Raw genomic sequence first — 15,632 nt, 5'->3', positions numbered from 1 at the left:
TTCTGATAATTAATACAAAATAATTCGTAACAATATAAATGTTGCTTATAGACAGATAATGATTTATGCTGCAGAAAACATAAACCTTGATAAAAACACACATAAATGCAAACACTGATCTTTTAATTAATGCAAACCTATTATAATTACATTAAATTGTACAGTTACATTTATAAATTATGTTATCAAATAAAGTTAAATGAGACTGAGCATCTCGTTTGACAGTCAGAAACCTTATTATCTTATAGATAACAGTCAGAACAAAATCAGCACTCTGAAAATATAAAGTATTGCATATTTGAGTGGTTTGTGTTTGAAAGAAGAAATGCCTGTGAAATATTAAATATTACATAAAATAAGCATATTTAACATAAAATATGGTACTTTCAGGGCTAAATAAATAATAAAAAACACCAAAACCCACAAAAAATGCATAAATCTTTAGATTTTATTTTATTGAAGACAGTAATATGACATTTATTGAAAAAACAAATGGGATCATAGCTGAGACTTTTGCAGGAGAAATTAAGGGCCGCTATCTAAAGGATGCTTGAGGGTTAAAATAAACGTAATGAACAAATACATTTAATTACATCTAATTAAGTGCAATATTTTGATGTTTTTAATATCACAGCTGCAGTGACTGCTAGAATCTGGAAGTGCTTCTCTGGTTACTGTACACCAGTATTAGAGTACAATCAGCATAAAGACACGAGTCCCTCAGAGATTTCAGACAAAGGAATATTGAATGTAACTTCCACAGGGATATAGAAATGTATAGAAAAATACGAGGTGACAAGAATGGCCTTTTATCTCACACTCGAGGTTAAAGACTCACCAGTATGTGACAGTGACGTGACATACAGCCAAGTATAGTGACCCATACTCAGAATTTCTGCTCTGCATTTAACCCATCCAAAGTGCACACACACACACACACACACACACACACACACACACAAAGTGATGTCTATTTTCCAAATACACCTGCCCTCTCAACCTCCCCACAATCTTAAACACCAGAGTAATATGTCGTAGTTACTGTATACTGCAATGTTACTCTTAATATTTTAACATTATTGCATGTACAATACTACAAAATGTTTGAAGAATGATAATGATAAACTAGTTCAGTATTGTGAATCATGTGAGTAGAGTGCATTCCTATTAGTTTCTTAGCTTGTGCTTGTGCTGGCAAGTTAAAATCTCTATAGTGCATATCCTGTTTATAGAAAAAGTAGTACTCATACAAACACACTCCAACACTAAAACTTAAACACAGTCTCAGAGATCATTCATGTTCTTCTCTCTGCAGGCTGATTAACTGCAGTATTGGAGAGGAAGGCTGTGCTGCTCTGATTTCAGCTCTGAGATCAAACCCCTCACAGCCGACAGAACTGGATCTGAGATATAATACACCAGGAGACTCAGGAGTGAAGCTGCGCTCTGCTCTACTGGAGGATCCACACTGTAAACTGAAGAAACTACTGTAAGTTATTGAGTCAATGCTTTCATTTATTATCTTGTATTAAAGCAGATCTTAGTGTATTTTATCTTTCTCTTTATTGTACAGTATTTGACAGTGGAAACTCCACAAGCTCCAAACAACTCAATCAAAACAACACGTCTTGAACAAGACTGTCACCTGGACATTAAAATGCATAATTTCAGTTAGGGTGAAGAAAAGCTTTTTGTTTTTCTTCTAAGGCCACAAGAGGGCGCATCGAGCAAAATATTACTAATACACGTTTATTCAAAGCATAAGAAAACATGACTGTAACCCACCATAAATTCTTGAGATATGTTTTTAAAATGTTGAACTTAGATTAATTTTACATGGCTATCTAAACATGTGGCTCTGTTGTGCAATATCCTGATAATTCACCTCCAGAGGACGAGAGAAGCTGTTGCTGAGATCAGAAACACTGACGGATGAGATTCAACTCTTTCCTTCGTACCAGCAGAGAGTCGCCTCTGTCACATTCATCACTGAACACAGCAGGATGAACACATTTCCAGCTCCATGATTGTTCAGAGTTTCTGACAATAGTGAGAATGGACAGAGGAGCTGGAAACACATGAGAATAAACAGAAATATTACTGAGAGGAAGATCAAGATGAAATACAGGTGGTAAAGTGTGTCTATGCAGCAGCAAATCTGAATGTAGAGTTTAATAATGAACTGAATACAACAATACTAGTCAATATATCAGTGTCTAATAAACATTTGCAGTCAAAACTACATAAGATGTGTTTCTAGCAGAGTAGTTTAATATGATGTGGACTTAAACAGATTGTGCTTTTGAGTGAAAACTATCATCCAGAATGATCTTTATCCCGTGTTTAGATGAACGCGATCACACACTTAAGCGAGGATTGCTACGTTGGATTCCTGTGTTGTCACAGGTTCCCTTGGACGAAGAGAATACCAAACAGATATCACACAAAGCATGCAAGAGAAATGGGCCCAAAAGCTGTACTTTCCTGTTTTGGATACTCTTTTGGGTGAGTGTCAGTCCTGGTTTTCCAGTCAGACCATGGAAATTACAGTTTTACAGTTTTTCTCAGTCGCTTTGGTACATTTCTCGAATCATCCTTGAGATTTGCAAAACATTAAGTGCATTTTTCAAAACAACTCGTACAAATAGCAATACACAATGGAATACCTGCAAAAGTCAGTCTCTTGCTCAAAATCCTTAGTTCATCTCTCAAAAGTAAATATCTGTGTCAATGAACATGACAAGTCCTTGTGTCATTGTGTACGGATAAGACAGTCAAATTGTTTAGTCATGTTGTCAATATAACAGTTTACTCTGGAGGGATAATCTGATGTAAACTATAGCAACATTTTGGATGGCAGTTACTGTATTGAACAGTATGCCATATGCTTATGTATGCTATATATCCATTTAAAAAGTAGACATTTACACATCACTGTATGTGGGGTATTGACTGAAAGAGACTGGATTGAATTCCCAGTTACACTTTTACTAGTGGTCTGGTCAAAAAAAAAAAACCTTTACAATGTCATTGTGATATAGAAAAGGAAAAAGAAATATGGGCACAAAGATGAAAATAAGTCAATTTTCAGAATGTGTACCTCTTGTGTTGTCCTCTGTCTATACAGTATAAGCTTTCTAACTGAAGATCCATGGGATGAACCTTTGAGCTGTTTCAGAGAAATGGTTTTTCATTGGTTTATCATCTACATTCTCTTCATTAGTAAAGATTTATTTGCACAAGTCATGCCAAATTCACACAAAAAGTCTAATAATAATGTGTAAAAATAAAAATAAAAAGTGTGCTTGGCAGTTTATGACAACTAGATTAACCATTTTGCATTTAATGACTTATACGATGAACTAAAGACTAGATGTTTTGAGGGGTAAGACTATTGCACAGAAAACTATATAATACACTTTGAGCAACATGACATTAGCAACTGATAATGTAGGAAACTGCATAATCAAATGCATGAATGTACAAAAGCAATCGCAACTTGTTCAAAAGAATGAGAAACTGGTTTTATGATGTGTATAAATTACTAGAAGATGTGGAGGTTGTACAAGTAGTTTTGAGAATTTCATTTTCTGATTTGAGAAATGCACCAAAGTGACTGAGAAAAACTGTATGAATAAAACATAAAATAAAAATCAAATAGTGGCAGAACAGTTAGATATCACTCATTGATGTTACACCTTCACAAGCGTTTGTCTTCCAGTTTCACTCTCTACACATCACTACAAAAGAAGACAATGTAGTTTTTTTTCTTTATTTTACTGTCAAGTAAACAAGTAACAGACTGCAGTGAATTATAAGCAGTACCCAGCAAACATTGGTCCGATGGCGACGTCGTGTGGCCGGCCAAAAATAGTCACGGTAGGACGGCATAAATCGGTAGAAATATGTAACACAGAACATTTCCTAAAAATGCATTCAGATATGTTTGTACACGTTTATAGTTCTATGGGGTTTCATGTATAATTGTTTCTTTGACTATTAGCTACGTGTAGTTCAATATTTACCCGCGTTTGGAATCGGTTGTGAGAGGACGTGCATTACACGTCCATCATGACCCTCTGTGAAATCCTTGTGGAATATGCAAAAGCTGTGCTTACACCTTGATTAATACTGCAATAAGTAATTAAAGTGCACCAAGTAGTTTTTAAGAGGTTTTAAAGAGGTTGTGAATAGACGTCCACTGATGTCTTTTACACGTCTCGTCATGGTTTGTGAAAAGATGTCCAAGCAAGACTAGCAGGAAGAAAAAAAAATATATACAAAGTAAATATATTCACTTTATCTTTAAAAAAAAAATTATAATCACAAAGAGCCCAGTGTGCTTAGGTGATTGCAAAGCCATGCTGCAATTTAGTCATTATTTCAACCTGTTTTATGTATTTGTTGTTGTTATTTTTATGGAATCTATGCATATGTAAAACAGATATATACCCGGTCACAATTTCGGTCTGAGTTGGATGTAATTGCCAAAACGGTGCTGCCAAGATGTAGACACAAAACATACTAATATATTTCCATAGACAGTAAAATAAATGGACACAGCGACCCCATTGGAACTCAATTGAGACAAGTGAAGCCCATTTTTGCGTTTTTTAGCACTTCCGTTTCTGACGCGCAGACTCAAACGAAGCTTGACGACGTCAGCAACCTTTCTGCCAGATGTAAACCTTCTAGTAGCTGTGCGTGCAAACTGCCATCGTTAATCTTGCAGAGACGGCGAGCTTGAGCGGGGAGTTCTTTGGCGTGAGTGAGCAGGAGTAAGTATTCTGATTAATTATTTTGTATAGTATTTTAAAATGTAACGCCAGTACGCCATATTAATTTAATTGCCTGCGAGCTTCTCCTCCTGTCTGTACGGTAATGCGACAGAGAGTCAAGTGGTTATGATGCAATCGTTAGCCTATTTTTACAAAAACTGTTTCTACGGGGCCATAATGTAACATAGAAGGTAATGGAGCCCTTTATACATTGTCGTGTATCTTTAGAAAAAAATAATGGACAAACTGAGTCTTTAAACGCCTCAGATGTAAAGTTATTCGCTGTCAAAGTGACGCCAAAATGAATGGGAGTCAATGGGATGCTAAGGCAAGTGAAGTTCTGCTACAAGATGGCGGCACCCGGCCAACTTCAACTTCCGGTCGACTTCCTTGCCACCTGGATATTTCGTGATATTAAAAAATCCCGCGATAGGATAGATTATCTCGCGAGATCTCGCTTTCTTCCGGTACATTGAGCAGGTAACCACGAGGAGAGGAGAGGACTCGAAGAGGACTCTTGGAGGGAGATGTATCGATATAAATTATATAAAATCTACTGTTGTGTAAGTACATTTTGTATTATTTGATTAATGTGCTTGAGTTTTACTTGTTTGACACGAAGGAATCGAGAGAAATGATACCTACATTGTCAACTGAAATTCACTGAGTATGGCTAAAATTAGCTAACGTTAGAAGGCTAAATGTTACTTATATTGATGTAATTTTTATTGGTACGCTTTAATTAATTATTCAGGGGACATCACAGCCCTCCTGTCTTATCAGAAATGTCCTGTTCACTTTCTCACAGTTACACTGAGTGTTTCTCAGGGGCATCATATTAAAGCATAACACCTTTTGTAAAATAAAAATAAAATCGAATGCTTGTTCATTACCTTTTTTTTCTAATGTTTAATTCATGATTCATTCATCTTGCTCCAAGGTTTTTTTTTTTTTCATCTGTAGACCATAAAGATATTTTGAAAATAAGAGCATGTCATTTATCTCAATTTTATTTATTTTAAAAATACATGTATTCTCTTCCCTCAGATGCTGTGAAGAGGTGGAGACTCTGAATGGGATGCAGCGATGGCAGAACAACTGAAGCTCGCTCCAGGAAGAGATGGGGGTGGAGGTTACAAGAAATGAGCCAAACAACTGTAGTGTGTTTAAGGGATAGTTCACCCAAAAATGAAAATAGTCATAATTTACACATTTAGACGTCCAGGGACGTCGGTTCAACTTTCATTTTGGAACTATTTTTCAACCATGACGGGACGGGTCGGACGGACGTCTTTTCAACGGTCAAAATACGTCCGAATGTTTACTGGGTTGTGTCATGACAAATGTCATTCTTGTTTTGTAAAGACATTGTAAAGCAAACACTATCTGTTGTGAGTGGTTTTAGGTCACTGATGAGAGAGAAAATGTGTTTGTTTGTTAAAAGCTTTTGCTAGTGTTAACATCTGTTGTTCTGTATGGTGTTTTGGTAGTTTTAGTGCATTTTAAATGTGAAATTAACTGCTTTGCCAAGATGAAATTTGGCCACGAGAAATGTGTGAAGACCTTAAAAAGCTAAGTATTGAGAAATGTGCCCTTATGAAACAAAAATATATTGCAGTATTTTGGAAAATATCATGTAACATATTAGGCATATATTCTTATATATATTTATTTTTTTCCAATATATTGCAATATATTGAAAGCGGCAATCATTTGTATATTTTGCAATATATTATATAATATATGTATCATCAATATATTATTAAATGTATTCAAATATATAAAATATTAGAAAATGAAAAGATTATAAAATAATATATTACAATATATCACAATATATTTTAAGAAATATATTGGTTAATATATTTTCCTTTCGTAAGGGTGTACAAGCGATTAAAAAAGAAAAAAGGTTGAAATCCCTGTGAACTAAAGTGACAGACTAATGGTGAAAAGTTCAGCACTCAGTTATGAGCTATGAGTCAGGTTATTGAAGGCTGTTTATTGTAGCTTAAAATACATACATCGTTCACTTTACTGAACAATGGAAAACAATCAATTTGTGTTTGTTCTCTTATTACCGTCACCAACATGATATATAACAAAATCATGATATAATCTATATTCATTTGTGTTCTTTTATTTGTTTATCTCAATCAGGTTTTCATTTCATAATTTTCGCTAATTCTCATATGATCTCTCTCCTATCTGGTGCTATATCTCCCCCTGGTGTTCATTATTTGTAATAACTTCTATGTAAAAACAAGCATGTTTCTTTCCATTATAAAAGGCATTAATTTGCAGTACTGTTTCTAGGCACAGACAAGCTAGGAGGTTACCTAAAACAGCAATCAGAGCATGAACTGGTGCTACATTTTATCAGGGATGTGATAAAGAGTGCCCCGGCCACCCTGAAATATGATTGATGCTTCCACTGGATCCCCAACATTATCAGACTACAGTTCTGTCAATCTGATGATGCCTGTATGTCACTGGATCAGAGATCTGTCAAATACTGCCTCTGATTGTTGCGTGTAAAGTTCAACAAAGCGCTAGTTCAATAGATTCTGTCAGTGCTTTGGCAAGGTAAGTCTTTTTTCCCACATGCAATAAAGCTCAAAGGCCAATGTAAAATATTGGTAAAGTAAAAAAGTGCACAAAATCTGTATTTTTAGGCAGTATGTGTGGCAGTCGATCAATCATGTTGTGAAATTGTTCAAAAGGTAGAAGTGATTTTTGAGGCCGATCACAGAAAGCAGTATCTGCTGATCCAATCACTGATAATTATCTTTTTAAAGCTTTGTTTTTATCATTTTGAATTATTTATAGTGATAATCCAGTCAAGATTTTTTTGACATTTATTCTCACCCATGTGAGAGGATTTTGCTCCTGATCCACGCCTGTTTACCACAAACACAGAGTTCAAATCAAAATATTGTTAATTCAAATGCTTTTTCAACATTATGATTCTGTTTTACACAGTACAGTAATACAATCTTTCATCAATTAATATATGCTTTTTGTGTCAATGCATGTCCATATTTAACGCAAACAATGCGCTAAACGCACTGCCAGACCACAACCATGTGTGCAGTGTGAACGCTTTAATTCATTAACATGAGTGCGATAAAATACACACCACATACACACTGCAAACGGTTTAATGTGAACCTGCCATTATTACGTGTGTGAGCTGCAAGTGTGCATGAGTGCACGGTCTTCAGGAAAACGCATGAACGCTGAATGGTTTAAACAATAATTAAAAAGAAAAAATGCAATTTATAAACTTCAGTGATGATGCAACACTGCATCGATAGTTCAAGTGACAATTCCTGAGTATCGACAAAATTTCTACACTCAATTTAATTTTGAGAATGAGCCATGTTATTTATGCAAATATTTAGTTGAAGATACAGAACATATATTTTTGTGTAGTTTATCTCAGTTCTTTTGGAAAGTATTGCAGGACTGGATGGTAGAGAAGGCTGTGGTTACTGATGGTTTCACTATAAACTTACAAGATGTAATGTACGGAATAAACAAAGAGTGCCCTGTTTTATATGAGTTGATTAATAATGTTTATTAGCTACATACTTTATACATAGATGTAGATATTTTAAATCCTCTCCGTTGTTAATTGTTTTTCAAACTGATCTAAAATACTTCTCAGATCCCTTTAGTAAAATGAAAAATCCAAAAGCAGTTAAATTATTTAATTTGTTTGTATAATATAATTTGCTGTAATTATATATTTAGTTTTATTATTTATTTAATTTATTTTTATTGTATAATTTATGTATCTAGAAATTTTATGTTATATTTTTTTCTTTCTCTTTTTTTTTCTGGAGCTTATTATGGTTCTGTTGTGTTGAGCCTTCCATACCAGAATCTTTTTGTTTACTAATTAATGCCATTTTGTTGTATTCCGTTCTTGTATTTAATAAAAAATAAATAAATAAATAAATAAAGTCCTGTGTCGGCTGTGCAGATCTTTTATAGTCCAGACGTGATGTGATTTGAAGCCATTTGCATTTTGAGAGAGAAAGAGATTCATTCACACTGTTTGTAAAATAATCTCTCAAAATCTTTTTCAAATGATCAGTTATTTAATGAAGAATTATGAATTGTATCTCACCTAAAGCATGAATTATTTCACCCGCGCTGGACAGAGACTGAGAGAGTACTGCTGTATGTCGAGCCAAACCTCTCACGACAGCGTCATCAGCTTGAGATCGCTTCATGAGACCAGCCTTTTTAGAGACCACCGGCACCGATCAATCATCCCAAACCGATTATCGGTCAACTGGGATCGGTAGCCGATCAATCGGAGCACCCCTAACAAAATGTGTGCATTTATTTATTTATTTATTTTTTACCAGTGCATTGTTAAAGGTTCAGTGTGTAGTTTAATATTCCCATATAAAACTTTAACAGCAAATTAAAAATATATTGGTGTAGTAAAATTCACTTATTCAAAAGATAAACACATCTTTATTAAACTGTTTTGTTGATTTTAATGCATCCTTATGGAAGTGTTGAAATGCTGAATCGATTAATTCACTTCCAACAGCGTCCAATAGGAGCAAAGAGGACAGTGTGTTGTGTTTTTAAAGGGGAAGTTCACGCTTCAAAGAGTAACAAAGGAATAATTAGCTGAATTCTGATTATTGTAACATGTAGTTTGGGGTAACAAAGGGTTTTTTAAAGTGATGGGCAGTGTTGGGCAAAGTTACTTTTAAAAGTAACCCATTACAATATTGAGTTACTCCCTAAAAAAGTTACTAATTACATTATTTTGTATAGAAAGTAATGCGTTACATTACTTGTGCATTATTTTCTTGTTACTTTTTTAACATGAGCAGGGCTTGATTGTTAAAGGGACAAGTAAATTCACGTCTGTACAGTAGAACGCAGGAGAGGAAGATTCAACACTCTTCAAAAAACAATGAAACACAAATGTTAGTTTAACTAAAGTCACTTTTGGTTATTAGTATGGTTGAACTGGATCATCAAAGGTCAACAACAAAGACACTAGTTAATAAAATAGGATTAGATACATTTGTGTTATTTAACATGTTTAATTATTGCAGGTTTCCATCATATTCTGAGTTTGGACTTCACTGTTTTAATTTATTTTGATGAATACTAAATGAGAATACTAATTTTGAGAGTGGGATGAATTAATGCACATTCAGATTCAGTCTAGAATTACAGTAACATCATGTTCACACACACACACACACACACACACACACACACATGCACACGCACACACACACACACACACACACACACATCTGTACTTCTGATTTCTCCCAATATGTGGACAGGAGACTTGTCAGTCAATAAATGGAAAAACAAAGTAACTGGCATTACTTTTTTGAAAAAGTAACTCAGATATTTTCTTGTAAATTAAAAAGTAATGTGTTACTTTACTAGTTACTTGAAAAAAGTAATCTGATTACGTAACTCGTGTTACTTGTAATGCTTTACTCCTATAACACTAGTGATGGGAAACCAAGGGTTTCTGAAGCATTTGAGGCTTTCATGAAATTATGCTGAAAAACGGTTGATTACTCAAAACTTTCAATACAGTGCACATTATCGACATCTGGTGGTCAGACTTGGTTTCTCCACCGTATCTGACAAACAATGTGGAGCAGAGAGGATTGTTTGTAAAAGCATGTGACCAAACAAAGCTTCAGAAGTGCGTAACATAAAAGAGTGGAAACAATCTGGGATCAACACAGTTCTATCTAATCTGATATAATCTCATCTAAATTAATTTGTGCCAATGAGACCACAACAGATTCACATATTGATCAAAAATATACACAAGTATAGGATCATAATTTGTAATTGATGTGTGGGTAGCTAAAAAAAGCTATTCTGTTCGGGGTCTCTACCCCAGCTATAAAGATGATTAAATGTCCCACTGACAGCCCTCAAAGTGTCTGAATTACTCAGATTAACAACACTTTAATCCTGACCGAATAGAGTGGTGGAAATATGATGTCACTCTGTAGGCAAAACCCAGAAGTGAGTTACATTTTAGCACTTCCAGTTCAATCATCCACGAGTCAATGGCTTTTATGAATGGGAGCTTGGTTAAATCCCTTGAATAAGGTCAGTGATTAACACAAGCTCAAGATACGATCACGTTTTATTCTACGACATAAACACACCAGTTAAACCACACTCATGATTTGTTTTAAGCTGTTATGTTTCTTAAAAAAGCATGTTACTAACAAGTTGCTAAATGGGCTTCAGGCGCTGTTGGAGACATTAAACATGAATTTATAGCAGGGGTACGGTGTACATTTTAGGACATCCTCAGACCTCAGTCATCAAATGAAAAGGCGTCATGCCTCAGACTAAAAGGCTTCGGTCATCGGACAAAACGGCATCGCGTCTCTGACTGAAAAGCTTCAGGTATCAGGAAAAACGACGTCAGGTGTCAGGTCTCATACAATTAACGTTAGGCATCAGACGAAACAGACTCAGAAAAAAAGTCATCATACAAAACGGACTCGGACAAAGTGTCATCAGACGAAACGGACTCAGACAAAAAGTCATCAAACGAAAAGGACTCAGACAAAAAGTCATCAAACGAAAAGGACTCAGGTGGAGAATTGCGTTGCCCCGCCCCATGTGACGTCACACGCACGCCGTTCACAGGAAGTGGTAATGGTGGATTGATGGCAAAAGGAGGTAAGCAGCGTCTGATATTTTATATTTTAACAGTTTTATTCAAATGTTACACTAATTAAGTTATATAGGGAAAAGAACATGCTTTTCGAGAGTCTTGTGTGCACGTTTAAAAAGTTAGTTAGCCATATTGCAACTAGCCAGCTTTTATTTTGGCCAAGTAGTAAAATTACCCTTACGAAAAAAACATGATTTTACTATATATAAAAAAAAAAAAAACACACACACACAAAATTAAATCATGGTATCCACAGATTAACCATGGTTTTGCTACTCACCATAGTTTAACCATGGTGTTTGTGGTAAAACTGTGGTTATACAAATGGTACGTTAATCATTACACTAAAAAAACATGTTACTACACTTTTACTATAATAAAACCATGGTCACTTTACGTCTTGGTAAAGCAAATTCTTTCAAGTTATTAGATTGAAATCTTGGTCTAATTATAACATACCTGTATGAGTCTAACACCAGTTGTTGAATTAAATGATTTTGTAAAAACAATGGTTCTGTCTTATAATTAAATATATATTTGTTTGTTTCAGTCAATCAAGTTATCGCTGACATTTTCTGGGTAAGCGTGGCTATGCTGAGCAGGACGATTACCTGGATTCACTACCCATTTAGATTTCCAGGCAACAAATAAGCTCCTCCATGCCAGAGAATTACTGTTCGTTCAATCAAAACCTGCATGTCATCCTGGACTGTACAGAAATGTGCTGTGAAAGCCCTACATCACTGAAACTCCACTCTGAAGTTATAAGTGCACTACCACATTCAAAGGTCTGGTTGGGGTAGCTCTGTGTGGTGCAGTGGAGATGTGGTTATGGCAGACAAGGGGTTCACTATTGAATATATGCTCTCCAGTGTTGGTGCTAGACGGATCATTCCACCTTTCAAATGTGCCAAGCAGTTCAGCAAACAGGACTGTGATAAAACACAGGCCACTGCACGCCTCAGACTTCTGGTGGAAAGAGTGATTCGAAGGGTCAAGGAAATACACATCTGGGATTCTGTTGTGCCACTCACCTTGTCAGGAAGAATTAATCAGATCTGGCATAATTGCTGTTTTATGGTTTATTATCAGGGACCAATGTTTCTTGAGCAGTGAATGTATATTATTACAATAGTAGTGTTACAGTGTTAACATTTGATAGTAGTTTTTTATTTATTACATTTTTTTACCTTTTCAGTTAGTTGCAATGCATACCTACCATCATTAAATGTGTTTTTCCTTTTTTTTATTGTAATGTAAAATTGTATATTTTGTATAATGAAATTATTTAAATAAAATGTCCCTGAAAATAATTTGACAGACACAAGGAAATAGTAGACAATGAAAAGTATTTTTATAATAACTCATGAAAAAAAAATCTTCTTTGTTATATCACACAATGTATCAAATGTAAATATACGCAAGTAGTAAAAGAATATGCATATCATATACATTACAGAAGATTTAATACAAAAAGTATTCACCTTGGTATGTACATTTATCTAATTAATAGCAAGTACATTATATTTATTGTTATAATTTGTGATGTATCTAATATGTTATCAAAGATCTACTACAAAATATGCTACATACTTCTCAACTACATAAAGTATATATTTACTATGAATGTAAAAATAAATCTTAGGTTCATACTATAATATGAACAGAATCTGTCCATTCATACCACTGAAAGATACACATCCAGATAAACGTTATAACAGTACTTTCATTGATGTTATGAAGGCATCATCTCGCCCGATCATCTGTATTATGAAATCTGATTGTGTGTCAGTCACAAAGTCACACCAGTGTAGACCAGTCACTGCAGTCTGACCTTGTACCTGCCAGTAGTACTTAGGGGTCTCTTTAAGTTTGGCTAGTCCTCTTTGAATTTTCATAAATGGAACCTGAGCAATGTTTTCAGCAGACGTGCTTTTTACCTCCACTAGTCCAAACGAATGTTTCAGATGGATCATGCACTCGTCCGTCTGGACAAATTTAAAATTACAGCCAAACTGAAAACCAAGCACAGGTAGTGGGGGGAAATTAAGATCAGGAACACCTGCAGCTATACGGGGACACTGGTATGAAAGTGGACTGCCAAGAGGTACAACTCTACTTTTGACATGCCCTCAAGTATGTGCGGCAGCAAAGGCTTGGGATTAATCTGACGTAGTTTTGCACCAGAAGCCAAGACATCAGCATCTGGAAGGGGACCTAAAGAAATGAACACAAATGATGAGTCATGAAGACATTAAGCTATAGCTGTGCGCGCACACACACACACAAACAGAGTTGTGAATTACCTGTGTAAGCCTTTTAATTGGGTAGACTTGGTTCCATTCTTCCCAACTGATTCTGGTTTCAGGACACAAAGTTCACTCACTGCCTCTGGATGAACTCCCTTAATATAAAATGAATACAGTAATAGTTAAAGATCGTTTACTGATCTTGGGTGGTTTTCATTTATATATTTGTTACTTAATCTGCACTCTTGTTCATTATTAGTATATGATGTTTAAATGTTTACATATACTTTCTTTGAGTTAATAGTTTTCTTACCAATGCAGAAAAAAGAAAAATACATGCCTGTGCTCTTGGACGATGCCATCTCTGTGGCTCACTTGATTTTATTCATCTTCTTAGATGTGTTTCACTGCAAGATAAAAGCATTAGATGCTGTAAACATTTTTTTTCCATTTGTATAAGGATATTGTATAACATCAGTGAAGAAGTACATTATCGATTAAACTTAACGGTAACACTTCCTATGAAGCCCGTATTTAAAACAAATTATAAGAGAATTCTTATGGCATTATAATGAATGCATAATGTATTAGAAAAAAAACTTTGTAATATGTCATATCATCTCATGAGTAATCATAACAACAGTTTTAATGTGTTATAATGTTTACTTATTTGTGGTTATAGCATTTAAGATTATGATTTATAATATGCAATGAATATAATGCATCCACTTAACTTACAATAGAATGTTTCCCTTAGATATAATACAAGTCTCATATCTTGGCATTGTTGTTTTGTTACTTTACTCAAAGCAGGCAAATACCACTATACCAAATTACAACAATAATAATGAAAATAAAAATATTATTTTTCCTTAAACAACCAACATATCAAATATCTGATTAGATGAATGTGTAATATGGCACTTTTGATTTTAACAATATTTATTGTAATATCAATAAGATAGTAAGATACTGTATATATTTTAAATAAATAATGTCACGATATAAGACTTATAAACCATTATAAAGTTAAATAAGTATAAGTTTTATACGTATAATTCTTATAATTATTTATGAGATGAAACAACAGTTTTTCTATATATAATGCATTGTGGTTTTATTATAGTAAAAGTGTAGTAACATTGTTTTTTTAGTGTAATGATTAACGTACCATTTGTATAACCACAGTTTTACTACAAACACCAAGGTTAAACTATGGTGAGTAGCAAAACCATGGTTAATCTGTGGATACCATGATTTAACTATATCGACCATGTGTTTATTTAGTTTATTTAGTGTTTTGATAGTAAAATCATGTTTTTTTCGTAAGGGTAATTTTACTACTTGGCCAAAATAAAAGCTGGCTAGTTGCATATGGCTAACTAGCTTTTTAAACGTGCACACAAGACTCTCGAAAAGCATGTTCTCTTCCCTATATATCTTAATTAGTGTAACATTTGAATAAAATATAAAATATCAGACGCTGCTTACCTCCTTTTGCCATCAATCAACCATTACCACTTGAACGGCGTGCGTGTGACGTCACATGGGGCGGGGCAACGCGATTCTCCACCTGAGTCCTTTTCGTTTGATGACTTTTTGTCTGAGTCCTTTTCGTCTGATGACTTTTTGTCTGAGTCCTTTTCGTTTGATGACTTTTTGTCTGAGTCCTTTTCGTCTGATGACACTTTGTCCGAGTCCGTTTTGTCTGATGACTTTTTTTCTGAGTCTGTTTCGTCTGATGCCTAACGTTAATTGTATGAGACCTGACACCTGACGTCGTTTTTCCTGAGACCTGAAGCTTTTCAGTCAGAGACGCGATGCCGTTTTGTCCGATGACTGAAGCCTTTTAGTCTGAGGCATGACGCCTTTTCATTTGATGACTGAGGTCTGAGGATGTCC

The 15,632-nt window shown here is 34.7% G+C and overlaps 2 long non-coding RNA genes across 2 annotated transcripts; one reads left to right on the top strand and one right to left on the bottom strand.

Annotated features, from left to right (window-relative positions):
• The first annotated feature begins 1,430 nt into the window (after positions 1 to 1,430).
• LOC113100017 (uncharacterized) lies at positions 1,431 to 2,242 on the top strand. The gene is made up of 2 exons (XR_003289547.1): positions 1,431 to 1,489; positions 1,574 to 2,242. It is a non-coding gene; the product is annotated as an uncharacterized LOC113100017 (long non-coding RNA).
• Positions 2,243 to 13,468: 11,226 nt separating this feature from the next.
• Positions 13,469 to 15,249, bottom strand: LOC113100016 (uncharacterized). Its single transcript, XR_003289546.1, has 4 exons — positions 15,222 to 15,249; positions 14,044 to 14,137; positions 13,788 to 13,885; positions 13,469 to 13,698 (listed from the first exon to the last, which is right to left on the bottom strand). It is a non-coding gene; the product is annotated as an uncharacterized LOC113100016 (long non-coding RNA).
• Positions 15,250 to 15,632: the final 383 nt, after the last annotated feature.

The sequence above is a fragment of the Carassius auratus genome, unplaced genomic scaffold (assembly GCF_003368295.1).
Source record: "Carassius auratus strain Wakin unplaced genomic scaffold, ASM336829v1 scaf_tig00217103, whole genome shotgun sequence".
NCBI lineage: Eukaryota > Metazoa > Chordata > Actinopteri > Cypriniformes > Cyprinidae > Carassius > Carassius auratus.
The sequence above is the reverse complement of the archived record's forward strand: the minus strand, read 5'-3'. Positions and strand labels throughout refer to the sequence as shown.